This window comes from Artemia franciscana, unplaced genomic scaffold, assembly GCF_032884065.1.
Source record: "Artemia franciscana unplaced genomic scaffold, ASM3288406v1 Scaffold_1648, whole genome shotgun sequence".
Classification (NCBI taxonomy): Eukaryota; Metazoa; Arthropoda; class Branchiopoda; order Anostraca; family Artemiidae; genus Artemia; species Artemia franciscana.
The window spans coordinates 27,070-53,258 of record NW_027062905.1 but is presented as its reverse complement, the minus strand read 5'-3'; the positions used below and the strand labels follow the sequence as shown (position 1 = coordinate 53,258).

Here is a 26,189-nt window from a genome sequence, read left to right as displayed (position 1 = left end):
AAAGGCTATCAAGAGGACGTATCGGATGTGCTCTAAAATGTACCTACAACTACAAACAAAAGCCAATAGCTCATATGGAACTTGCGACGAGGTCGGAAGAGCCAAGAGCTAAATTCAATAATAGGAAATATTGGCGTTATAGGTTTAACTGAAATATGGTTGAAGGATCATTTTAATTCCATATAGGTACTTAATGTTTATAATTTTTATGGAAAGAACCGGAAAAATCACCGACACGGTGTGGTGGCTGTCTGCGTTAAGTTGTGCCTTAAGGTTAAGGTAAGGGACGACTTATGTGTATATATTGACATGGTGTTTAAAAGTTTGGTAACTGAGGTAGTTCTGACGAATCGAAGTTTGCTTTGTGTGGTTGCTCACAGACCTACTTCGGCTTCTAGACAGAATTTTTGGGGTTAAAAGAAAGTCAATTAGAAAAAACTACCTGTATCTAGAAGTCCATGTGTAAAAATAGAAGGTTTTAATGTTGATACGACTTTACAAAATGATAGTATTTGCTGTAATTTTTCTTATACCTTATTTTCTTTTAATATCAATCCTTCACTTAATATTTGTACCCAGATTACTGAGACTTCTGCGACATTAATGAATTAATTTTTCTTTTAATATCAATCCTTCACTTGATATTTGTACCCAGATTACTGAGACTTCTGCGGCATTAATGAATTAATTTTTTTTAATTTTAATTATAAACAGTCGTGTTTTTAATGATGTTTCTGACCATTGTGGAATAATGACGTGCTTTAAACTTTTTTTTAAGGCAGAAAAATTTTGATTGGTCATTTTTGAGTAGTTATTGTACGTCTTCTGAAAAGTTAAGTCATTGATATCAGAAAACAAGTGAGCTTTTGAAGGAAGTGTCTGAAGAAAAAACATATTCTAGATATTAGAAATAAACCAAGAAAACCCTGGATAACACCAAGTTTACTAAATTCAATTAATCGAAGATGTTGCCTTTATAAGTTGAGTATAATAAGTAGCAGTGAAAAGGATAGTAGAGCGTAAAAGAATTATAATAATGCTTTAAATAAACTCCTGGGAAAGGATGAAAGGGAAGATTATTTTAGGGAATTTAAAATCTGTCTGGATAATCCTGCAAAGACCTGGATCAAAATTACGTCAGTAATTGGAGATAATGCTAGTGAGCCACCATATTTAAATCAACTGGATGACCAAGGTCAACTTGCAAAAGGAATGGTTTCCCATTGCTCTAATATAGGTTGTAAAATAAAGAAAATTCTATTGAAGTATTGCCTGAGGATGGAACTTTCGAATAGTTTCTGGACCCTTCAAGTAATATGAGCATGTGGCATACAAAAGTGACTTATTAAGAAGTAATTGACATAGTGTCTTCAATGAAGAGCAGTGCTGAAGCGTCTGATTATATATCTTAGAGGATAGTGAAATCGATTTTATTTTGCCATTTTATGTGCAAAATTTTGTTGAATTTGGTCTTACTCATCAAAAGTTACGAGCCTGAGAAAATTTGCCTTGTTTTGGAAAATAGGGTGAAACACCCCTTGAAAGTTCAAAGAACTTAACAAAAATCACACCATAGCATTCAGCGTATCAGAGAACCCTGTAGCAAAAATTTCAAGCTCCTATCTACGAAAATGTGGAATTTCGTATTTTTTGCCAGAAGACAGATCACGGGTGCGTGTATATTTGTTTTTTTGTTTGTTTTTATGGCACTTGGTATTAACCAAGTGACATATAGCAATCGCAAATTCTGTCGGTCTGTCGGTCTGTCTGTTGGTCCCGGTTTTGCTACTTTAGGCACTTCCAGGTAAGCTAGGACGATGAAGTTTGGCAAGCGTATCAGGGACCGGACCAGATTAAATTAGATATAGTTGTTTTTCCGATTTGAACATCTGGGGGGAGGTGGGGGTGGGGGCCGGTTAATTCGGAAATAATAGAAAAAAATGAAGTATTTTTAACTTATGAGCGGGTGATGGGATCTTAATGAAATTTGATGTTTGGAATGATATTGTGTCTCAGAGCTCTTATCATAAATCCCGACCGGATCTGATGATATTGGGGGGTGTTGGCGGGGGGGGGGGGACCTAAAATCTTGGAAAACACTTAGAGTGGAGAGATCGGGATGAAACTTGATGGGAAAAATAATCACAAGTCCCAGATACATGATTGACATAATTGGAACGGATCCGCTCTCTTTGGAATAGTTGGAGGGGGGGGGGGGTGATTCTGAAAAATTTGAAAAAATGAGGTATTTTTAACTTACGAACGGGTGATCGGATCTCAATGAAATTTGATGTTTAGAAGGATATCATGTCTTAGAGCTATTATTTTAAATTCCGACCAGATCTTGTGACATTGGGGGGGGGGGAGTTGGGAGGGGGAAACCTAAAACTTGGAAAACACAGAGTGGAGGGATCGGGATGAAACTTGGTTGGAAAAATAAACACAAGTCCTAGATACATGATTGACATAAACTGAACGGATCTGCTCTCTTTGGGGTAGCTGGGGGGGGGGGGGTTATTTCTGAAGAATTAGAAAAAATGAGGTATTTTTAACTTATGAACGGGTGATCGGATCTCAATGAAATTTGATATTTGGAAGGATATCGTGTCTCAGGGCTCTTATTTTAAACCCAACCGGATCTGGTGACATTGAGGGGGGGAAGTTGGGAGGGGGAAACCTAAAACTTGGAAAACACCTATAGTGGAGGGATCATGATGAAACTTGGTGGGAAAAATAAGCACAAGTCCTAGATACATGATTGACATAACGGGAACGGATCCGCTCTCTTTAGGGTAGTTGGGGGAGGGGTTGATTCTGAAAATTAGAAAAAATGAAGTATTTTTAACTTACGAATGTGTGATCGGATCTCAATGAAAGTTGATATTTAGAAGGATATCGTGTCTCAAAGCTGCTATTTTAAATCCTGACCGGATCTGGTGGCATTGGGGGAAGTTTGGGGTGGGAGAACCTAAAATCATGGAAAACGCTTAGATTGGAGGGATCGGGATGAAACTTGGTGGGAAAAATAAGCAGAAGTCTTACATACGTGATTTACATATTGGAACGGATTTGCTCTATTGGGGGGGGGGGGGGTATTCTGAAAAAAAGACGTATTTTTAACTTACGAAGGAGTGATCGGATATTCATGAAACTTCATATTTAGAAGGACCTCGTAACTTAGATCTCTTATTTTAAATCTCAACCGGATCAAGCGTAATTGGGGGGGGGGGGGCAGTTGGGGGGGACCGGAAATCTTAGAAAATACTTAAAGCAGTGAGATCAGGATAAAACTGGATGGGAAGAATAGAAACCTGTCTGGGATACGTGACTGACATAACCAGACCGGATCTGCTCTCTTTTTTGGAATTGGAGGGGGGGGGGTAGTTTTGAAAATTGAGGTATTTCTAACTTACGAAAGGGTGACCAGATCTTAATGAAATTTGATATTTAGAAGGATCTTGTGCTTTAAAGTTGTAATTTTAAAATCCGACCAGATCCTGCGACATTGGAGGAAACCGGTTGGAGGGGGAAACCGGAATTCTTGGAAAATGTGAAAATTGGGGTATTCTTATCTTAAGAATAGGTAATCGGATCTTAATGAAATTTGATTTTTAGGAGGAATTCATGTCTCAGAGGTCTTATTTCAAATCCCGACCAGATCTTTTGACATTGGGGGGAGTTGAAGGGGGAAATCTTGGAAAAACACTTGGAGTGGAGGAATCGGGAAGAAGCTTGGTGGATAAAATAAACAAATGTCCTTGATACGTGATTGACAGAATCATACTGAATTCGCTCTCATTGGGGGATTTGGGGGGAGGGGTTCAGTTATTTGGCGAGTTTGGTGCTTCTGGACGTGCTATGACGATGAAAATTGGTAGGCGTGTCAGGGAGCTGCACAATTTGACTTGATAAAGTCGTTTTCCCAGATTCGACTATCTGGGGGGCTAAAGGGAGAGGAAAAATTAGAAAAAATTAGGAATCTATAACTTACGAGTGGGTGATCGGATCTTAATGAATTTTGATATTTAGAAGGACATCGTGACTCAGAGCTCTTATTTTAAATCCTGACCGGCATTAAGCCTCTTATTTTCCTTTTTAAATCAATCTATTAATTTATAGAATTTTGTTAGAGCTCATACCATATGATCTCTTGGCTCTTAGCTCTTCTTGCCTCGTCACAAGTGCCATATGAGCTCTTAGCTCTTGTTTTATCAAAATTCTGTTTTTTTAGTTCCGAATCATATTGGGCCGAGTCGCTCCTTACTTACAGTTTGTTACCACGAACTATCTTTGATTATTTTAAGACTTTTTCTGCTCGTCTTTGGTTTTAATATAGCTTTACTTTTCTCCTAAAAACTGTTTTATTTTTAGTAAAAGAGTCATATGAAATTTTCTATTGCGACTGACTAGAACATAAATCCTGAGTTATAAAGGCTTTAAGCAATTTGGCCCTAGGGTTTTCGTATTTCAATTACTAAATAGTTTTGAAAAAGATTGCAACAAAAATTATTTTTTGTTTCTCTCTCAATCTGTATTCTTTTCTTCCTTTCTTTTTTGCTACATCATAGGGTTTTTAAAAACAGTTTAATGCCAGAGCTATGTCTGTTGAAGATGATGCTCGTCTTGGAAGGTCAGTGATATAGATAATGAAATCCCAGATTGCCCAATCAGACTGTTTGATGGGTATTTTTTTTTTTTTTAAAGAGTCCGCAAAAAGTTGACAAGACTCATATATTAATATATTCTTGTTAAAAAAATCTCAAAAAATAAAATAATCGAAACGTGTTGCCATCTAATTTTTTATTTGAGACTCATGTCAAGAAAATCTGCTGGAACATTTCAATCATGCAAATGATTGATACTATTGAGCGACCCGGCTCAATAGTATATGAAACTCTAAAAAACAGAATTTTGATGCGAAAAGATACATCATAAGAGTCGGATTTTTATGCTGATTTTAAATATACAAGTTCCATCAAATTTAGTCTTTGTCATCAAAAGTTACGAGCCTGAGAAAATTTGCCTTAATCTAGTTATGACCAATAGGGTGTTTGGTCATAAAATCAGTTAACTTGGTACTCACGTGATGGTAAGACAGCAAGCCTTATTGATTATGTTATTGTAAACCGAAGACTGGTAGGATCAATAGTAGATACTAGGGTTTATAGGAGTGCTGTTATTGATGTTAAAAGTAAAGATCACCATCTGGTAGTGCATGGGTTAATTTAAAGCTGAAATTTCGGAAGAGTAACTACCTCCCGGGAAGTTATGATATTAGTAGACTCCAGGATGAGAATTCGAAAGAAACTTTTCAGGAACAGTTGAATACTAAACTGGAGAGTTGAAAATTTGACAATGTCGAAGGTAGATGGAAATATTTTAGGAAAAATTTGTGAAGTTGCAAATGGTGACTTAGAGAAAAAAGTTATTACTGCAGCTAGGAATACTAGTAAAAAAGCCTTGTGTTTAATAGTGAGAAGGGGCTTGTACAAGAATTATCTGAGTGATAAATTATATGAAAAAAAAGAAATGTAAAAAAGTGGAGAAAGTGTTAGAATATAAACTAAGGAGGTATGAAGTAGAGGCTATTGATAAAATTGTCGAAGATCTGGAAGATTCCGCCATACGGCTTATTAGTAAAATATTGTACTGGCGTGTTGATAAACTGAGAGATAGTAGTCAATTTGGATCTATCCCAGTTAAAGATAAGAACAGTGGTACAAATATTGACAAGGGAAGAGTTAAAGAGAGATCGGCAGAACATTTTGAGAATGTGCTAAACCGAGATAGAGTTGCAGTAAAAGATATAGAAGAAAATGAAAAAGTTTGTATGATACCTTAGATGTGAAGGAAGCTTTGTTTTGTGTAAAACAATTCACGATAGCACTAAAAGGATTAAAAATAATAAGGCTCCAGGTGCTGATAGTGTGGTAAATGTGTTTGTTAAATATGGTGGCTCTGAGGTTACAAATAAGTCACTGAAGATCATAAATATGACTTTCGAAAAAAGAAGAAGTACCTAGCGATTTTAGGAAAACCTTAATTAAACTACTATACAAAAAAAAGTGATAGGAGTGAGTTTGCTAATTATCGAGGCTTTAGTCTCGTCTCTGTAGGTAGGAATACTTCTTCAACTACTACTTCTATAACAACTACTTGTAATTCTAATAGTATTAAGATGAAATTGTGTCTTTCTTTAACAAGCATTAACATGCTTTTATGTCTTTCTTGGACAGCCGTTTTGGACGAATGTTATGTGTCATATCATTTTGTAATTAAATGAATTGAAAAGAATAGTCTATCAAAAGCACGTATTGGCAAAGTCAATGCAACGGCTAATTTTCTTAAGTTGAAGCTTCCAGTACTTGATGAGAGGGATGTTCAGTGAACCAAAAGGTAGTATGTTAATACTACTGCTGCTGATGGTGCTGATCCTTCTAATGTAACTACTATTGCTATACCTAAAGGCAAGAAGGTGAAATTTCCAGGAAATTTTGAGAGGGAAGGTGAACTGAATCATAATACACCGTCTGTATGCAAGCTGAGGAACAGTTTTGTGTGTCAAGTTGAAACTTACAGGGCTTGTTGTGGGGGGATATTGGGTTAACCAAAAGATAATATTTGCATCCTGTTGCTACCGCTTCTACTCATACCAATGCTAATGCTACTGCTACTATTTAATAGTACAACTACTGCTACTTTTTAATAGTACAAAACTATAACACATCCGTCTTGGTTTTGAAAGACTAAAATGATGTAATATTTTATCTACATCGATTTCCCCTTCCTTATGAATAGGAGCCAGTGCAATCCCGTTCAATCGGTCTTCTATCATGGATGACCTGAGATAAGTTTTTATTCTTTTAATTGAATAAAAACTTTGCTCGGTCGATTCTGTTGTGACCGGTAACGTAGTGACTTTCTGGAATAACATTGCCACGTTTGTAAAGGAATTTCTATTACACTTCGACAAAGAAATTTGCGACAAAGCAATGCCTTATCGCTTCAATATTGCTGCAAAAGTCCAATCTCTGCGGATAACTCTAATAATAAAGCAAAACTGTCCTCGCAGTAGATACTGGCAGCATCCATCACTTCCTCCACTGTGTGATTAGGGAGGTCAGATGGAATAAGTCCATCCAGGTGTGAAAACTCACTTACATGACTATATCTGTTGTTCAACTCAGAAATAAGGTGATTCAAAAATGAAATGTGTTTTACCACCTAGTAATACTGTTCTGCATCTTAAACTGGTAGCTGGATATTAGCTCTTTGAGTCTGTGGGCTGCATGTTCGGGGTAAGAAGATTATTTCTTGTCCTAATTGCAATGCTGTGGCTTGTGAAGATGCAAATAATTTCTTGAAGTCAATGTCTACTTTCGATCTCAATTGCTTGAGTTTGCGTAGTATTGACATTACATAAAATTTTGCAGTTGATAGGTCTTGTTTGGGGTCTGAGAGAAACTTACTCAGTTTTACAGTATGAGCTAAGGAATAAACAGCTGTGCTTAAACTCACGATAAAGTCACTTCTTCTTAATGCGACTCCAAAGGCAGCTGCTTTAGATGCTGTTTATGAGTCCTTATCTGATTTCATATGCTCCAGTAATTCAGAAACAGGACGAATAAGGACTTCAATTTCCTTTTATGGGATTCTTCAAGAGGAGAATTCATATTTATATTCTCTAACGAAGACATTCGTTTCGCTGGTCCTTTGACGAAACTCGAAACAGACGATACTACTCCCACCATATTCCTTATAGATTGAGCACTGCATCTTTTTGTTATACTATACAACCGGTGGCTGAAACAATGAGCATAAAAAGCCGGAGGCTGTTCAGTAAGCAACAAGGCTTTAGCCCCATTAAATTTTCCAGACATATTTGAGCCTCCATCACATCCTTGTTCCCTTAGGTTTGTCAAACTTAATCTCAGTGAATTCTATGTGTTAGCAATAGCAGTTTTATTTAACTCCGGTTGTTCCCTGCATTTCAACGAACTCAACAAAATCTTCTTTGAAAGACGAGGTCTTTAGATCTATATAATGAAGGCACTTACTCATTTGTACTTTAGTGCTGATATCTGTTGTTTCATCACAAAGGGTAGAGTATAATTTAGAATTCTAAACATCATCAAGCATGTCTTTACGAACTACCTCCTTTACTATTCGATTATTTTATTTCGAATCGTTTTACTTATCATAGTACACGTTATCATAGTACGTTTTACTTATCATAGTACACGTTCCTCCATCATTTTCCAAGCAATATTTTAAATATACTAATCTCAACCCTAAAAGACTTTGAAAGATTGCTTGCTTGCCTGCCAGTAATTCTTCTCGTTAAAATTCATAGTTTATCAAACCACCGCCTCTATGCCTTCTTAATGCAAGGTTATTTCTAGCACAAAATATTACCGTTATTACCGCGTATTTGACATTTGCTAGCATCAATGACGGCTTGCTTGCTCTTATCCAACAAAACAGCAACAGTCGTCTTGTCCTTGGACTCCATCAGCTTCACAAATTTTGAATTGCATATTTGTGATAATATTTTTCTTGGTGGTTTCGAAAATCCTCTAAAGCCTTCTTGTATTTCCTCAGTGGTTGCTTCGCAAACTTGTATAGATCCTATAAAAAATAGACATAATTATGGATGGTTTTATTTTGCTACTCTAACTATTCTATCATTTTTATCAACTAAATTTGTTGTTAGTTTCCTTTATGTTTATCCTTGTTTTTTTGTTTATGGAAACACAATTTAGATTTAATAACATAAATAAAGCTAGTTTATACTAGCAGTTACCCACGGCTTCGCTCATGATAAGAATTAGAAAGAAAATGAAATTATTATTTTATATAATACATAATACTAAAAAAGAAACAAAATAAACAAGACCAATCAAGTTGTCAAACAGCTCTGACAACGTGACAAAAAGGGAAACTAACTACCACCTGTTTGGAGCATTGAAAATGTGAAAACAAATCGCCCACTTGAACCATAAGGAAAAAAAAAACTTCAGAAGATGAATTTTAATAGTCTAAGAAGCGAAGAACCCGTCCAAGGTATGTATTATTCCCAGAAAAGAAGTATCATCCATATTTTTGCAATCGTTATATAATTGAATCGAGGACAAAGAAACACAATTTTTTTGTTTAAAAATAATCTACGATTTTATTTATATCGATTCAATAAAAATTGCCTACACGCCCCTACTTTCAAAAGCCACTTGGTAATTACTACCACCACCCCCCCCTCCGCCAAAAAAAAATCTGAAACTGAACGAAGGTGATGAAGACTCTTAAGAAACCATATGTTAACAGCTAGCAGACCCCCACAGATGCCTGACTGCCCGATCCAGCACCAGTTGGGCAAAATAAAGCTCAGGATTTATAGAAGGAACCACATCTTTTTTCGCTGTAAGGAAGCCAGTTAAATGAGTTGAGTTACTCATATCTCAACTTATTTGACTGTGTTACCTCCTAATTTACAGGAAAGCGGTAGTCAGACGATGGTTTCTAGGTTTCTTTTAAAAATTTGTAAGTTTCACTTTCATTAAATGCTTTTTTGACTGCATTTACTATATTATAAGTGGGATATTCATCTTAAATGCTGCTCTGAAAAAAATATAATCGTTAGCTTAAACATTAAGGCCTAAACACAGTGTTTGCCTGCCAAACAGACTTCAATGGCACAATAGCCTTGAACCTATACGTGACCTCGCTGTAAGCACAAAAACACTTAATTTAAATAACAACGGATTAGGAAAACTGAGAAAATTAACTTAAGAAGGGCTGATCCATCCAATTAACGAAACATGACAGAAACAAATGGAAAAGTGAATAATGCCAGCCAACGTACAGGAGGGAGGTTGTACTGGGGGGGGGGGCAGTGGTTACTCACTAGCGTAAACGAAGTCCAAATCACAGAATCGTGCCAACAATCATCATAGACAAGTTAAAACCTAAATAATATAGGACCTATTCAGCAAAGAGATGCCGTTATTGAATTTTTCTCGCATAAAATTTTTTGTAATCTTAAACTGTAAATGTTTTAGACATTGCTTGAAGTAAACTATTCATTAAAATTAATTCCCTTTGATGTCGAAGGTAGGTCACATTGAGCAGAAGCACTTTTTGATGGTTCATCCGTTTTTGTCTCAACACCCATCATAAAATCTTTGTCACATTCTTCAACTTTTTGTCGTTTATTAACATGGGAAAAATAGCTTGCCAACTTTTTCATCGTTCAAAACTCACGACTGCATGATCACTGACTGAGTGAGCACTGAACACCGAATGAAGCACTAGAATACTAGCGTTGCTGCTAGAGGAGTGGGAGGTACACATTAATAGCCTTGGCTAGCCAGAGAGTCAATGACCTTGGTTGTGCGTGCGGATTCCTCTCATGTTCGGTAACCAATCAAAGCAAATTAACCATTTTATATAGTGTAAATTGGATACCCAAGGAAGGTGGGGGGGGGTATAGATCCCCTAGCCGCTCTCTGGATCCGTCACTGAGTTGTAGTAGCGCTAAGATCTTCCTTTTTTGGTCAATTGATCATATTCCTTATCATTTCCTGAAAGTTCTAAATTAATATACTCATTCAGTCCTGAATTGTGCCTTTTTGACAACCCGTATACATGTAGTGTGTTTATATTTAGTTCAACACTCCCCTTATCATTCTCTAAAAGGCTCATCTGAATCTCCTTTATCTTTTTGGAAAGTAACGGTTAAAAATGTATATTTTCTAATAACATATACTATCAATAAAAGAATGGCCTAAATTATAGCCCTCGCCCTGAGGGTTGTGAAGGTATTTACATCCCCAAAGGCATAATTACTGAACCGTTCAACATGCTAAAGAAAATAGATGCCTCAAATTTTGATTGGATATTTGTCTTTGAAAATGATGGGCAGGGAGAGGGGTCTGGGTTAGGGCTAGTTGCCCTCAAATTACTTTATATTTTTAGACAGGGCACTATAACTTCCAGTTTCCGATTAAGTGAGCCCCACCCGAAGTTCATACGACCACCCCTTCAATAAGAACCTCAAATGCCCTCAGGGCATAACTTACAACCCTTGCCCCTGGGCTCTGGTGGGCTGCATTAACCCTGGAGGCATTGTTATATGAGTTTTGACTATTTATACTAAAATGGCCGTTTCACAATTTTGGTCAGATGCGTTTGGGGAAAAGAAGGTGTCGGAATGGGGGGGACTCGTTGCTCTACATTACTTTTGACTCTTACAAGGGAGCTGCAACTTTTAATTTCCAATTAAATCAGCCCCTCTAAAGTTTATACTACCGCTTCTTACATTAAACCTTACATGACCTGGGGGCATAACTTAAAACCCTTGCCCCTAGGTTCTGAGGGGTTGTTTCGACCCCGAAGGCCTTGTTACTTGATCTTTAGATCATTTTGAACGAAATGACTATCAAACAAACATATGATTCAGCTTTATTCAAGACAATGAAAGATAATATAAAACCATTATTTTGTCCGTTTCCCTATCCCAAAACTGAAAACAATTAAAATACTCCCATTTGAAAGTAGAACTCATCGGAGTTGCCATCCCATTAAAAATATTTCTCTGGGTATTCGCATTCGCTAGATCTCGAGTTATCAAACCAAGTTGTCATCAAGTTATAGAAAACAAATTACTTGTGTATTGATAGGGGAGAAGGGCATTTTAAGTTCAGTTAATAACGAGAATTTGACGATAATGGTAGGCTGTTTATCGACAAAGGACAAATTTGGTATTTTAAACAAAGTGTATAAAGAAGTAAGTTCTTTGTGATAGGCTAGAGTGATGTAAATTCAGGTAAAATTCTACTTTAGTAACTTTTGGCTATCTCGGAAAGGGGTTAGGTTAGGAAAATTAAACTTTCAGGGATGAGTCTAAAGGTTAAAGTATGTCACGGGAAGTTATTTGGAAGTACCTACCTCCACTTCTTCTCCCTCTACAGGGTCCTGACCTTTAAAATATGCGGATTATAAAAGTGAAACCTTGCAAAATAGATTTTCTGCTTGAATGAAGTACAAGAAAAGGTATTTTGAAGTACCCAACTCCACTCCTTCTCCCTCTAGAGGGCCCTGAAATTCGCCTACATGACAGGTCAAAATGACCTATTGAAATTTTGTCAAAATTTCAATAGGTATAGACTTGTCATGTAGGCGAATTCAGGGGCCTCTAGAGGGAGGAGTGGAGGTGGGTATTTCAAAATACCTTCGCAGTACATTAAATTCTAGTATTTAACTCTAGTATTTAACTATAATTATTATAATATATTATTATCTAGCATTTAACTAGTATTTAACTAGACTAAATTCTAGAATTTTACCCATTCTTTAGTCTTTAGACCCATTCTTGAAAGTTTCATGTTCCTAACCTAACCCCTTTCTAAGATAGCAAAAAGTAGCTAAACTAGAATTTTACCTTCAAATTTTTTTGGGTACTTGTGTAATATACCGAACACACTCAAGAAGTGGTTAGATTACTCATAGTGAAATATAGTATCCAAATCTGATGAAAATATATACTTTATTAACAAAATGATCGAAACGACAACGGGTAATTATTGAAACCAGGCCTCCCAGAACGTATTATATTTAACACCTATTTTACCGTTTTTTCTTTAAACGTTGAATTTTGGATAAACTCGTATTCTTAAATGGAAGATTCCTGTAAACTTTGATTTCTTTGCAATAACTTGAGTGTAATTTTATGACTATTTAGATAAGTAAATGATAGGCGTAGGCTATTGAAATTGTGCTGTTGTGTAGTAAACGTAAAATATCGATTTAATGTTGGGGGTGCGTCACACACACCTTTGCGGGTGTGTGTGAGGGAGGGGATAAAATCTGAACTAGAAGCAAAGTGTGTCGGACGATAGGGAGGAGACGAAAAAAAAATGTTATTTATACCCTTTTGCGCTACTCGGAAAAAAAAAAAAATTCTCCGTCCCGCAAAGCAAAAAAATGGGCCATTTGAGCCCCACAATAATGTCCCTGAAAGTTTAAACTCGCGTCGAAAACTGTAGGCATTCATTTTAAACAGGAAATCCAAGGAATTTACAAAGAAAGGGATAAAAAATTGTTAATTTCATATATAAGAACTAATTAATCTTAAAACAAAAGTATACTTTGTATACATTAGATAAAAAAGACAAGTTTTCTCAAATGAATAAGACTTCAAACGAACAGAAATTATCGCGCATATCAGGTGGCAGCTCCTTCCTCAACCTCCCGCTCTTCGTGCTTAAGTTTTATTGTTGTTTAAAAACACTTTTTATTTCAATTAAAGGGACCTTTGGTTTAAGCAGATGTTCTTGAAGGATTGGGACACAAAACCAAGCTTTTGTGTTATAAATGGGAGACCAAGGAGGGGACTGCCCCCATGATATTCGGGGTCATTTCCGTTTCTATAGAGTTTTAATGTTGTTACTCACTTTCATTTGAGAATACTTGCTCTTTTTATTTAATTTCTATTCTTTATTCGTTGCATGTCTAGGATTAACCTTTGTTTGGGAGAACCACCACCCCTCAAATCTGAGTCTTTAAATCATAATCTAACCTTTGCACACCAATGCTTCGAGAACAGAGCTCATTAGTGCATTTGCCTTTGAAAACTAAGATTAATCCACTTCCCAATCAACTATCATCTCCTCAGTGCGAGGAGAACTTTCGTCCCTAGAGGTCTCATCTTTTTGGTTCTCTTTGGGCTGAGCAAAATAGTAGTTTGGTGCCACAAAATGGCTGAAAACGCTATTTTCCCAACTAATTAACACGCACCCGTGATCTTTCTCCAAGCGAAAAAAAATCCGTCGTTTTGTTGATAGGAGTTTGAAAACTTGGTAATCAGGTCTTCCTGTATGCAGAATTTGATAGTTGATATTATTAATCAAGATCACTTGTCCTTTCGGGGTTGTTTTCCGCTTTCTCAAAAATCAGGTAATTTTTTTCAGGTTCTCACCTTTTGATATGTAAATTTAGGCTTTTTATGCTGATTCAATTATACAATATTCTTTAATATTACAATATTTCAAAAATCGAGGTATCTTACAAATAGGTGATCAGATCATGATGAAACTTGATATATAGAACAATATTATGTCTCACATGCTCCATTTTCAATTCGAATCGGATCCAGGGACATAGAGGGTTGGAGGGGGGAAACAGAAATATTGGAAACCGAAAATCTTGGAAAACGCTTAGAGTGGAGAGATAGGGATGAAACTTGATGGGAAAAATAAGCAAAAGTCTTAAATACATGATTGACATAACCGGAACGGATGGGCTCTCTTTGGGGTAATTGGGGGTGTGGGGGGTTTAATTCTGAAAAATTAGAAAAAATGAGGCATTTTTAACTTAATGACGGGTGATCGGATCTCAATTAAATTTGATATTAAGAAGGATATCGTGTGTCAAAGCTCTCATTTTAAATCCCGACCGTTATCTGGTGACATTGGGGAGAGTTTGGGGTGGGGGAACCAGCGTCTTTGGGGGGGGGGGGCTGGAAATCTTAGAAAATACTTAAAGCGGAGAGATCAGGATGAAACTGGATGGGAAGAATAAAAACCTGTCTAAGATACGTGACTGACATAACCGGACTGGATCTGCTCTCTTTGGTGGAGTTGGGGGGGGTGTAATTTGGAAAAATCAGGTATTTGTTACTTACGAAAGTGTAACCAGATCTTAATGAAATTTGATATTTAGAAGGAACTTGTGCTTTAAAGCTCTAATTTTAAATTCCGACCAGATCCTGTGACATTGGGGGGAGTAGGAGGGGGAAACCGGAATTCTTGGAAAACGTGAAAATTGGGGTATTTTTATCTTACGAATAGGTGATCAGATCTTAATGAAATTGTATATTTATAAGGAATTCATGTCTCAGAGCTCTTATTTCAAATCCCGACCAGATCTTTTGACATTGGGGGGAGTTGGAGGGGGAAATTTTGGAAAACACTTGGAGTAGAGGAATCGGGATGAAGCTTGGTGGGCAGAATAATCTTCTTGCCTCGTCTCAAGTGCCATATGAACTCTTAGCTCTTGTTTTTTTTTTTTACATGAGAATGAATTTTTTTTAAGAGTCAGTTTGGTATTCTACAGAGAGTACTATCCAGTTCCTGACTAAAACAGTAAATGATGGCCTTGATAATAAATTTAAAGTTGGTTCAGTGTTTCTAGATATATTAAAGGCATTTGATACTAGTGACCATCTGATATTATTGAAAAAAATAGAAAATGGATGTGGGAGGGAGGATAGACAATTTTTGCTTTTCGATCAAAGGATCTCACTCCCGATTTTCTTGATCACCTGTTTGATACAATCACCTCCGGGGAAAAATATGTAGAATTACACATTTATCTATATTTGATCGTAAAACTTCTACAGTAGGGTTTTCTGATATGCTTAATTTCATTGTTGGATTTTAATTGCGACTCCAAGATTTTTGGAGATGATTCTCCCCCTAATTAGAAAATTAGGCAAAATTCTTGAGCTCATATTATTACTTATATGAGGGGGGGGGGGGTCCCCTCATCATTTCCTCGCTCTACCCGCTACAATTTTAATCATGTCCCAATTCTTTAAGAATGACTCCTAAAAAACAAAGGCCATTTAATTAGTGTAAACAGCTCTTTCAAAAGTACTAAAAAAAACTTTATCGTAAATAGCAAGGTATTGATAAGGGGGTGATCTCCATCATATACATAATGGTTTCTGTTCGTTTTAAGTTTTAATGTTTCTCCGTTCTTCGAAAAAACTTTTTTTCAAACGAACTTTGTTTAATTAATGTCTGAAATTTTTAGATTGGGGAAAGTTTGGGGTGGGGGAACCTAAAATCACGGAAAACGCTTAGATTGGAGGGATCGGGATGAAACTTGGTGGGAAAAATAAGCAGAAGTCTTAGATACATGATTTACATAATTGGAACAGATCCGCTCTATTGGGGGGGGGGGATTAATTCTGAAAAATTCGAAAAAATGACGTATTTTTAACTTACGAAGGAGTGATCGGAACTTCATGAAATTTCATATTTAGAAGGACCTCGTAACTGAGATCTCTTATTTTATATCTCAACCGGATCCAGCCTCATTGGGAGGGGGGGGAGCTGGAAATCTTAGAAAATACTTGAAGCGGAGAGATCAGGATGAAACTGGATGGGAAGAATAAAAACCTGTCTAAGATACGTGACTGACATAACCCGACCGGATCTGCTCTCTTTGGTGGAGTTGGGGGGGGGGGGGTAATTTGGAAAAATGAGGTATTTGTAACTTACGAAAGTGTAACCAGATCTTAATGAAATTTGATATTTAGAAGGATCTTGTGCTTTAAAGCTCTAATTTTAAATTCCGACCAGATCATGTTACATTGGGGGGAGTAGGAGGGGGAAACTGGAATTCTTGGAAAACGTGAAAATTGGGGTATTTTTATCTTACGAATAGGTGATCGGATCTTAATGAAATTTGATATTTAGAAGGAATTCATGTCTCAGAGCTCTTATTTCAAATCCCAACCAGATCTTTTGACATTGGGGGGAGTTGGAAATCTTGGAAAACACTTGGAGTGGAGGAATCGGGGTGAAGCTTGGTGGATAGAATAAGCAAATGTCCTTGATACGTGATTGACGTAACCGTACCGGATTCGCTCTCTTTGGGGGAGTTGGGGGGAGGGGTTTAATGATTTGGCGAGTTTGGTGCTCCTGGACGTGCTAGGACGATGAAAATTGGTAGGCGTGTCAAGGAGCTGCACAAATTGACTTGATAGTCGTTTTCCCAGGTTCGACCATCGGGGGGGCTAAAGGGAGAGGAAAAATTAGAAAAAATTAGGTATTTATAACTTACGAGTAGGTGATCGGATCTTAATGAATTTTGATATTTAGAAGGAAATCGTGACTCAGAGCTCTGATTTTAAATCCTGACCGGCATTATGCCTCTGATTTTCCTTTTAAATCAATCTATTGATTCTTAGAATTTTGTTAGAGCTCATACAATATGAGCTCTTGGCTCATAGCTCTTCTTGCCTCGTCACAAGTGCCATATGAGCTATTAGCTCTTGTTTTTTTTTAATGAGAATGAATTTTTTTTAAGAATCAGTTTGGTATTCGTACAGGCTATTCTACAGAGATTACTATCCAGTTCCTGACTAAAACAGTAAATGATGACCTTGATAATAAATTTAAAGTTGGTTCAGTGTTTCTAGATATATTAAAGACATTTGATACTAGTGACCATCTGATATTATTGAAAAAAAAATAGAAAATGGATGTGGGAGGGAGGATAGACAATTTTTGCTTTCCGATCAAAAGATCTCTCTCCAGATTTTCCTGATCACCTGTTTGATGCAATCACCTCCGGGGAAAAATATGTAGAATTACACATTTATCTATATTTGATCGTAAAACTTCTACAGTAAAGTTTTCTGATATGCTTAAGGCCGTGATTAAGTGAACTTGAAAACATCGAGCTTCAAAATTGAAGTTAGGTTAGTCTTCTGTCTTTTAATTCTCTAGAGATCGTCGAATGTCAAAACTTCAAATAGTACCAATTATCAAGTCTTGTGAGAGGTTTTGATAGACAGCTTCCTTTGGTGAGATGCTTCAGCCGAGGAATAGTAATATATTTGGCTGGGTGTTGTAAAGCTTGGTTACCGACCAAGGGAGAAGAGAAAATGAGCAAAAGAGCACTATCATTCTCAAATACAAAATGCCCATGTACATAAAACTGGGACGGCATGCACAGAGTGCATTTGAAAATTTATTGTTTTTTCCACTTTTTTTCCTAGGAATAGGCTAATTAAAATACCTCAGTTGATTAATTCGAAACTAAACACCAAACTTAGTTGAAAGCTTTCTTCGAGGATTCTCAGAAAACCAAAGTTTTCTTACGAATTGAATTGAAAAAAAAATAACTGAAAGTAAGGAGTGACATTAAAACTTAAAACAAACAGAAATTACTTCGTATATGAAAGGGACTGCTTCCTCGTGTACGCCCCGCTCTTTACGCTAAAGTTTTTTACTGTTTTAAAAATAGAGTTAAGAGAAAGAGTCGGACTGTAGCGTGAAGAGCGGGGCGCTGATGAGGAAGCAGCCCCTTTCATTTTGAAGTAATTTCTCTTCGTTTTATGTTTTAATGTCACTCCTTACTTTAAGTTAAAAAACACTTGTTTTTATTTAATTTAATTTCTGAACGTTTTCGAATCAATGCATGTTTTGATTTATGCTCTCCGCAGATGAATAATTAAAATGAAATTTGCGTATTTATTTATTTTTTGGCTAAATGGTTTTCTCATAGTTTTGATCGAATGATCTTGAGAAAAAAAAGAAGCACGAATGGAGGTCTAGTTGCCCTCCGATTTTTTGGTTACTTAAAAAGGCAACTAGAACTTTTATTTTTTTATGAATGTTTTAATTAGTAAAATTATTAGTAAAAATAAATTTTATTAGTTAAAGATATACGCAACTTAAAAATTAGCTTACGTAAAGAAACTTCTGTATTCTCATATTTTCATTACATATATGAGGGGGTTCACCCCCTCGTCAGTACCTCACTCTTCACGCTAAAGCTTAAATTTTGTCCCAGTTTCTTAAGAATGACCCCTGAATAACAAAAGCCGTAGAATAAATAGTTGAAATTTCTAAAAATACTTTAGCGTAAAGAGCGAGGTATTAGGAGGAAGAGAGCCCCTCATATGCGTAATAATTTCTGTTCCTTTCAACAGAAATTATTCTGGAGTATTTACAGGAATTAATATTTACAGGAAAATAATAACAGGAATATTCTGTTCCTTTCAGTTGAAAAACTTTGTCATATTTATTTTTTCATTGTTTTTTTAAATAATGCTAGAAAATCCTGCGCTCCCTTCATGGAAATTTTCTTCCCCCATGACAAATTCTTCCACGAAAAGTTCCCCCGACATATCCCCCTTTTCTCAACCCCTACCCCAAACCAAATGAAAACGCCCCAGAAAACGTCTGTACACTTCCCAATAACCATTACTATATGTAAGCACTGGTCAGTGTTAGTAACTTGTAGCCCCTCCCACGGGGACTGTGGGGGAGTAGGTCATCCCAAAAGGCATAGTTGTAAGGATTTTCAACTACGCTGAATAAAATGGCTATCTCAGAATTTTGGTCCAATGACTCTGGGAAAATAATTAGCGTGCAACGGTGGCCTAGGTGCCCTCCGATTTTTTTGGTCAATTAAAAAAGGCACTAGAACTTTTCATTTCCGTTAGAATGAACCCTCTCGCAATATTCTAGGACCACTGGGTCGGTACGATCACCCCTAAAAAAAACAACAAATAAACACGCATCCGTGATCTGCCTTCTGACAAAAAATACAAAATTCCACATTTTTAAACAGTTCGTGGTAACGAGCTGTAGTAAGGAGCGACCAGGCTGAATAGTAACCAAAAGTCTAAAAAAATGGAATTTTGATACCAATAGTTATATCAAAAGAATGGCATTTTAATGCTGATTTTGAATATATAAGTTTCATCAAGATTAGTCTTACTTATCAAAAGTTACGAGCCTGAAAAAAATTGCCTCATTTTAGAAAATAGGGGAAAACACCCCCTAAAAGTCATTCGATCTTAACAAAAATCACAAATCAGATTCAGCGTATCAGAGAACCTTGTTGTGGAAGTTTCAAGCCCCAATCTATAAAAACGTGGAATTTCGCATTTTTTGCCAGAAGACAAATCACGGATGCGTGTTTATTTTTTTTTTTTCCCCAGGGGTGATCGTATCGACTCAGTGGTCCCATAATGTCACGAAAGGGCTCATTCTAACGGAAATGATAATTTCTAATACCCTGTTTAAGTGACCAAAAAATTGGAGGGCACCTTGGACCCCTCCCACGGTTATTTTCCCCCAAATTCACCGGATCAAAATTCTGAGACAGCCATTTTATTCACCACAGTCGAAAAACCCAATAACTATGTTTTTGGGGACGACTTATTCCCCCGCAGTCCCCGTGGGAGGGGCTGCAAGTTACAATTTTTGACCTGTGTGTACATATTGTAATGGTTACTAAGAAGTGTACAGACGTTTTCAGGGGGATTTTTTTGGTTTGGGGGGATATTTGAGGGGGAGGGTTACCGGGGAGGATTTTTCCATGGACGAACTTCTCATGGGAGACAAGACTTTCATTGGAGGGGGCGCAGGATTTTCTAGCATTGTTTAAAAAAAACAATGAAAAAATAAACATAAAAAGTTTTTTTTCTACTGAAAGTAAGAAGCAGCATTAAAACTTAAAACGAACAGAAATTATTACGCATCTGAGGGGTCTACCTCCTCGTAATACCTCGCTCTTTACGCTAAAGCATTTTTAGTAATTTCAACTATTTATTCTACGGCCTTTGTGATTCAGGGGTCATTCTTAAGGAATTGGGACAAAATTTCAAGCTTTAATATCAAGAGCGAGGTATCAACGATGGGTGAGCCCCCTCATATACGCAATAAAAACATACGAATATTGAAGTTCGCTACTTAATTTAATTCGTAAGTTACGTATATTTTTTACTTATGAAAACGTTCGTAAAAAGTTAAAAGTTATAGTTGCCCTTTTAAGTAATCAAAAAATAGGAGGGCAACTAGGTCTCCTCCCTCGCTCCTTTTTTCTCAAAATCTTCCGATTAAAACTGAAAAAGCCATTTAGCCCCAAAAAATTAATATGCAAATTTTGTTTTAATTATTTATGTGTGGAGAGCCAAGATCAGACCATGCATTAATTCAAAGACGTCCAGAAATTAAACAAAAAAAACGAGTTTTTTTAAATGAAAGTAAGGAGCGACATTAAAACTTAAAACGAACAGAAATTACTCCGTATATGAAAGGGGCTTTTCCTCCTCAACGCCCCGCTCTTTACGCTAAAGTTTGACTCTTTCTCTCAACTCTACATTTTAAAACAGTAAAAAACCTTAACGTAAAGAGCGGGGCGTTGAGGAGAAAAAGCCCCTTTCATATACGGAGTAATTTCTGATCGTTTTAAGTTTTAATGTCGCTGCTTACTTTCACTTAAAAAAAAACTTTTTTTTTGTTTAATTGTAGATAGGAGCTTGAAACTACAGTAGGATTCTCTGATACGCTGAATCTGGTGGTGTAAATTTTGTTAAGGTTCTATGATTTTTACGGGTTGTGTCCTCCTCACCTGTGCTTCCAAACTTAAGTCTCTAGCCGGCAATCCTTCAATTCGTCGCAATCCAAGTTTCTACCACCAGTCACGACCCGGTAGGGCAACGGGGAGGAAGCTACGGGGTTCTGCTCCGCCTCAAGGTTTGTCGCTTGACCTAAATCTCTTGACTTGTCTAGTTATTCACCGTACCGCATTATTAGGTATTTTGGATATTTACATCTACCAAGCTCCAAATACTTTTTACAAAGGCGCTGTCTATGTGTGGTAACACTTTTAAGATGTATACCTCGCTTTGATTTAATTTTCCCCATGATTTCGGCTTTGTGTGCACAACTTCTGAAGGCTCCTGACCATTTCTCATTTCTAGGTTTCTTCATTGCATTGAAATAATTTATGAAAATTTCACACTCTATTAACAAGCAGCTGATTATACCAGCTTGTCATTTTGGTCTCTGGGGGGTATTATCGGTGATCTGAAAAGATTCTTTCTGGCAACCGACTTGTAAAAATTTCAGGTAGCTGAAAATATTCTAGGGGACTGTTAGAAAACAGGAAAATAAATCGAAAAATGGTTCCAATCATCTTACAGGTTATTGTCTCCTGCTCATGATAGTACCGATTTTGTTCTAAAAGCAATATCCTTTATCGAGTACACTTGTGAAAAAGACCTAGACATTTTCTAGGATTTCTAAGCAATTAGAGGAAATAGAGCAAAATCCTTTCAAACATTTTGTAGCATCTTCAAGAAGCTATGGCCTGATATTAAAAGCGGCATCTTCCGCCAATGAATACTTGAGTACTTTTTAAATATAAATTTTCAATTTAACATGGGATTTTCGAGTTCCATCAGTTCACTTAATCACGGCCTTAATTTCATTGTTGGATTTTAATTGCGACTCCAAGATTTTTGGAGATGATTCTCCCCCTAGTTAGAAAATTAGGCAAAATTCTTGGGCTCATATTATTACTTATATAGAGGGGGGGGGTGTCCCCTCATCAATTCCTCGCTCTACCCGCTACAGTTTTAATGTTGTCCCAATTCTTTAAGAATGACTCCTAAATCAAAAAAGCCATTTAATTAGAGTAAACAGCTGTTTCAAAAGTACTAAAAAAAATTTATCGTAAATAACAAGGTATTGATAAGGGGGTGATCTCCATCATATACATAATAGTTTCTGTTCGTTTAAGTTTTAATGTTTCTCCGTTCTTCGAAAAAACTTTTTTTCAAACGAACTTTGTTTTATTAATGTCTGATTTTTTTTTTTAACTGGGTAATTCGGCTCATCCTCCGTTGAAAATTTTCTTCTCCCATGGAAAATTTATTCGTGCAAAGATTCTTCTCCCCCTGAAAATGTTTGTATGCATCTTAATAACCAATACTATATGCAAACAATGGTCAAATTTCATATGGTCAATGGTCAAATCACACCGTCAGATTCAGCGCATCAGAGAACCATACCGTAGAAGTTTCAAGCTCCTATCTGCAAAAATCTGGAATTTTGATTTTTTTTTTTTTTGCCAGAAGACAGATCACGGATTCGTGTTTATTTGTTGTTTTTTTCCAGGTCCCCTCCCACGTTCATTTTTTCCAAAGTCACTGAATCAAATTTTGAGATAGCCATTTTGTTCAGCATAGTTGAAAAATCGAATAACTGTCTTTGGGGACGACTTAATGCCCCAAAAGTGCCAAGGGAGGTACTGCAAGTTAGAAACTTTCAGCATTGTTTACATATAGCAATAGTTATTGGGAACTGTGCAGACGTTTTAAGGTGGACTTTTATGCGTTGGGGTGGGCGTGGGTCGGTGGAGGAGATTACGTGGGAGGATCTTCCCATGGAGAAATTTTAGTGATTCTAGTGATCCAGTGATTGTAGTGATTCAGAGGTCATTCTTAAAGAATTGGGACAAAATTAAAGCTTTAGCGTAAAGAGCGAGGTATTGATGAGGGGGCCAACCCCCTCTTATACGTGATAAAAAATATACAAATATAGATACGCCCCACTCTTTACACTAAAGTTTGACTCTTTCTCTTAACTTTACTGTATAAAACAGTAAACAACATTAGCGTAAAGAGTGGGGCGTTGAGGAGGAAAACCCACTTTCATATACGGAGTAATTTCTGTTCGTTTTAAGTCTTAATGTCGCTCGTTTGAAGTTTTAATGTAGCTCCTTACTTTCAGTTAAAAAGCCTATTTCTTTTATTTAATTTCTGAACGTTTTAATTTTGGCTCTCCGCCCATAAATAATTAAAACGAAATTTGCATTTTTTTTTTTTGCTAAATGGCCTTTTCATAGTTTTAATCGGAAGATTTTGAGAAAAAAAGAAGTGGGGGAGGTGGACTAGTATCCCTCTATTTTTTGATACTTAAAAAGGCAACTGGAACTTTTAATTTTTTGCGAACGTTTTCATTAGTAAAAAATATACGTAACTTACGAACTAACTTACGTAACGAACTTCTATATTGGTATGTTTTTTATTACGTGTATGAGGGGGCTCACTCCCACGTCAATACCTGGCTCTTTACACTAAAGCTTAAATTTTGTCCTTTTTTTAGGAGTTATCTTATCGACCCGGTGGTTGTAGAATGTTAAAAGAGGGCTCATTCTAACGGGAATTAAAAGTTCTAGTGCCTTTTTTAAGTGACCAACAAAATTGAAGATCACCTAGGCCTCCTCCCACGCTCATTTTTCCCCTGGGTTACCGGATCGAAATTCTGAGATAGCCATTTTATTTATCATAGTTGAAAATCCTAACAACTATGTCTTTGGGGACGACTGACTCCCCCACAGTCCCCGTAGGAGAGGCTGCAAGTTACAAACTTTGACTAATATTTACATATAGTAATGGCTATTGGGAAGTGTGCAGACGCTTTCAGGAATTTTTTTGTTTGTTTGCTTTTTGGTGGAATGGGGGAGAAGTTGGGGGGGGGTACGTGGGAGGATCTTTACATGGAGGAATTTTTCATGAGGGAAGAGAATTTCAATGAAAGGGGTGCAGGATTTTCTAGCATTATTAAAAAACAAGAATGAAAAAATAAATATGGAAAGTTTTTTTTTAACTGAAAGTAAGGAGCAGCATTAAAACTTAAAACGAACAGAAATTATGCATATGAGGGGTTCACCTCCTCGTAATACTTCTCTCTTTACGCTAAAGCATTTTTAGTAATTTCAACTATCTATTCTACGGCCTTTGTGATTCAGGGGTCACTATTAAGGAATTGGGACAAAATATTAAGCTTTAGTGTAAAGAGCGAAGTATTGACGAAGGGGTAAACTCCCTCATATGCGTAATAAAACATACGAATATAGAAGTTTGTTACGTAAGTTAATTCGTAAGTTACGTAGATTTTTTACTAATGAAAACATTCTTTAAAAATTAAAAGTTCTAGTTGCCTTTTTAAGTCATCAAAGAATTGGAGGGCAACTAGGCCTCCTCTACCGCTCCTTTCCTTCCCAAAATCTTCCGATTAAAACTATGAGAAAGCCATTTAGCCAAAAAAAATTAATATACAAATTTCATTTTAATTATGTATGTGCGGAGAGCCAAAATCAAAGCATGCATTAATTCAAAAACGTTCAGAAATTAAATTTTAAAAAAAAGTTTTTTTTTAAAACTGAAAGTAAGGAAATACATTAAAACTTCAAACGAACTGAAATTATTCCGTATATGAAAGGGACTTTTCCTCCTCAACGCCTAGCTCTTTACGCTAAAGTTTTTACTTTTTTAGAAAGTAGAGTTAAGAGCAAGAGTCAAACTTTGGTGTAAAGAGCGGGGCGTTGAGGAGGAAAAGCCCCTTCCATATATGGAGTAATTTCTGTTCGTTTTAAGTTTTAATGTCGCTCCTTACTTTCAGTTAAAAAAACTTGTTTCTTTTTTTTTATATAATCATAAAAAAGAAATGACCTCAACTTCACTTAAATTGTAACAGCCATTCACGACTTTCAAGCACAGGGAATTATTGGGCGCAGACCACTCGATTCCCGCCTATGTTAAACTGTAATTGTAAATTTAACAAATAATTACCCTTATTTAAGTTCCAGAAAAAGTCGTAAACTTTTGATATTTAGTGAGGAGACAATTGAATGAGGAATTTTAACAAAACTGGTGAAAAATTGACTGGGTAATTTTAACACAATTAAATGGTCTTATTAACTTATTTACCCAACAGAGGTTCTTTCAAAGAAAAATTTATCACTGATAAATTTACTGTTTTAAAAAGAAGAATTGAGAGAAAGAGTCAAACTTTAGCGTAAAGAGCGAGGCGTTGATGAGGAAGCAGCCTCTTTCATATACGAAGTAATTTCTGTGCGTTTTAAGTTTTAATGTCGCTCCTTACTTTCAGTTAAAAAAAATTGTTTTTTTTTATTTAATTACTCTTAAGAAGCGGATAATTTCAATAGAGAAAATATTGTTTTAAAAGTGTCTATCAATACTAGCAGATTTCCAAATACTTTCCTTAAAATCCCCTTTTATTCCTCATCAGTTTCAGTGTACAAATGCTTAGCCTAGTATTTCAATCCTCAATTCTTCTTAATTTTGAAATTACATCCTTCAATCTCAGATTGGATTGAGCAAACATGAAAGGTTGAAATGTGAGAATATTTCGGCTCACAATAGTTTTGGTTACCCCCCTCCTGCTCAACAAGAAAATTGCCCCAAACTATTCCATTCTTGGTGAAAATTCCCCTGGAAATTTTCCTGCGGACGAATTTTTCTTGGGCCACTTTCATTTGAAAGACTTTAATTTCTGATTGTTTTTAAAATCATGTCGAAAATCCCCCTACATTGAAAATTTCTTCTCACAAGTTCCCCCGCCCCCTAGTAGAAAAGTACTCTCGCAGAAAATTTCCTCTGAAGAACTTATCATGTGGAAAACTCCCCCATGGAGAGATTCTCCCACAGAAAATCCCCGACCAATGGAAAGATACTTAAGACGATTCCAACCCGATAGATATTTCCCCCCAACAATTCCCCTTAATATTTTCAAATGTAAAACTGAGTCGGCAGAGAGAAAGTTGACAAAAAAGTATAAGAATTTTAGCAAATTCCC

General features: G+C 36.3%; 1 long non-coding RNA gene across 4 annotated transcripts in view; it reads right to left on the bottom strand.

Annotated features, from left to right (window-relative positions):
- The window catches only part of LOC136042640 (uncharacterized), a 49,978-nt gene that overhangs the window by 7,891 nt on the left and 15,898 nt on the right, over positions 1 to 26,189 (bottom strand). For 2 of the 4 annotated variants that reach the window (XR_010621369.1, XR_010621368.1), the window contains exon 3: positions 8,416 to 8,628. This is a non-coding gene — a long non-coding RNA (uncharacterized LOC136042640). The remainder of the gene's footprint in view (positions 1 to 8,415; positions 8,629 to 26,189) is intronic. The other 2 variants (XR_010621370.1, XR_010621371.1) reach the window with 1 other exon arrangement.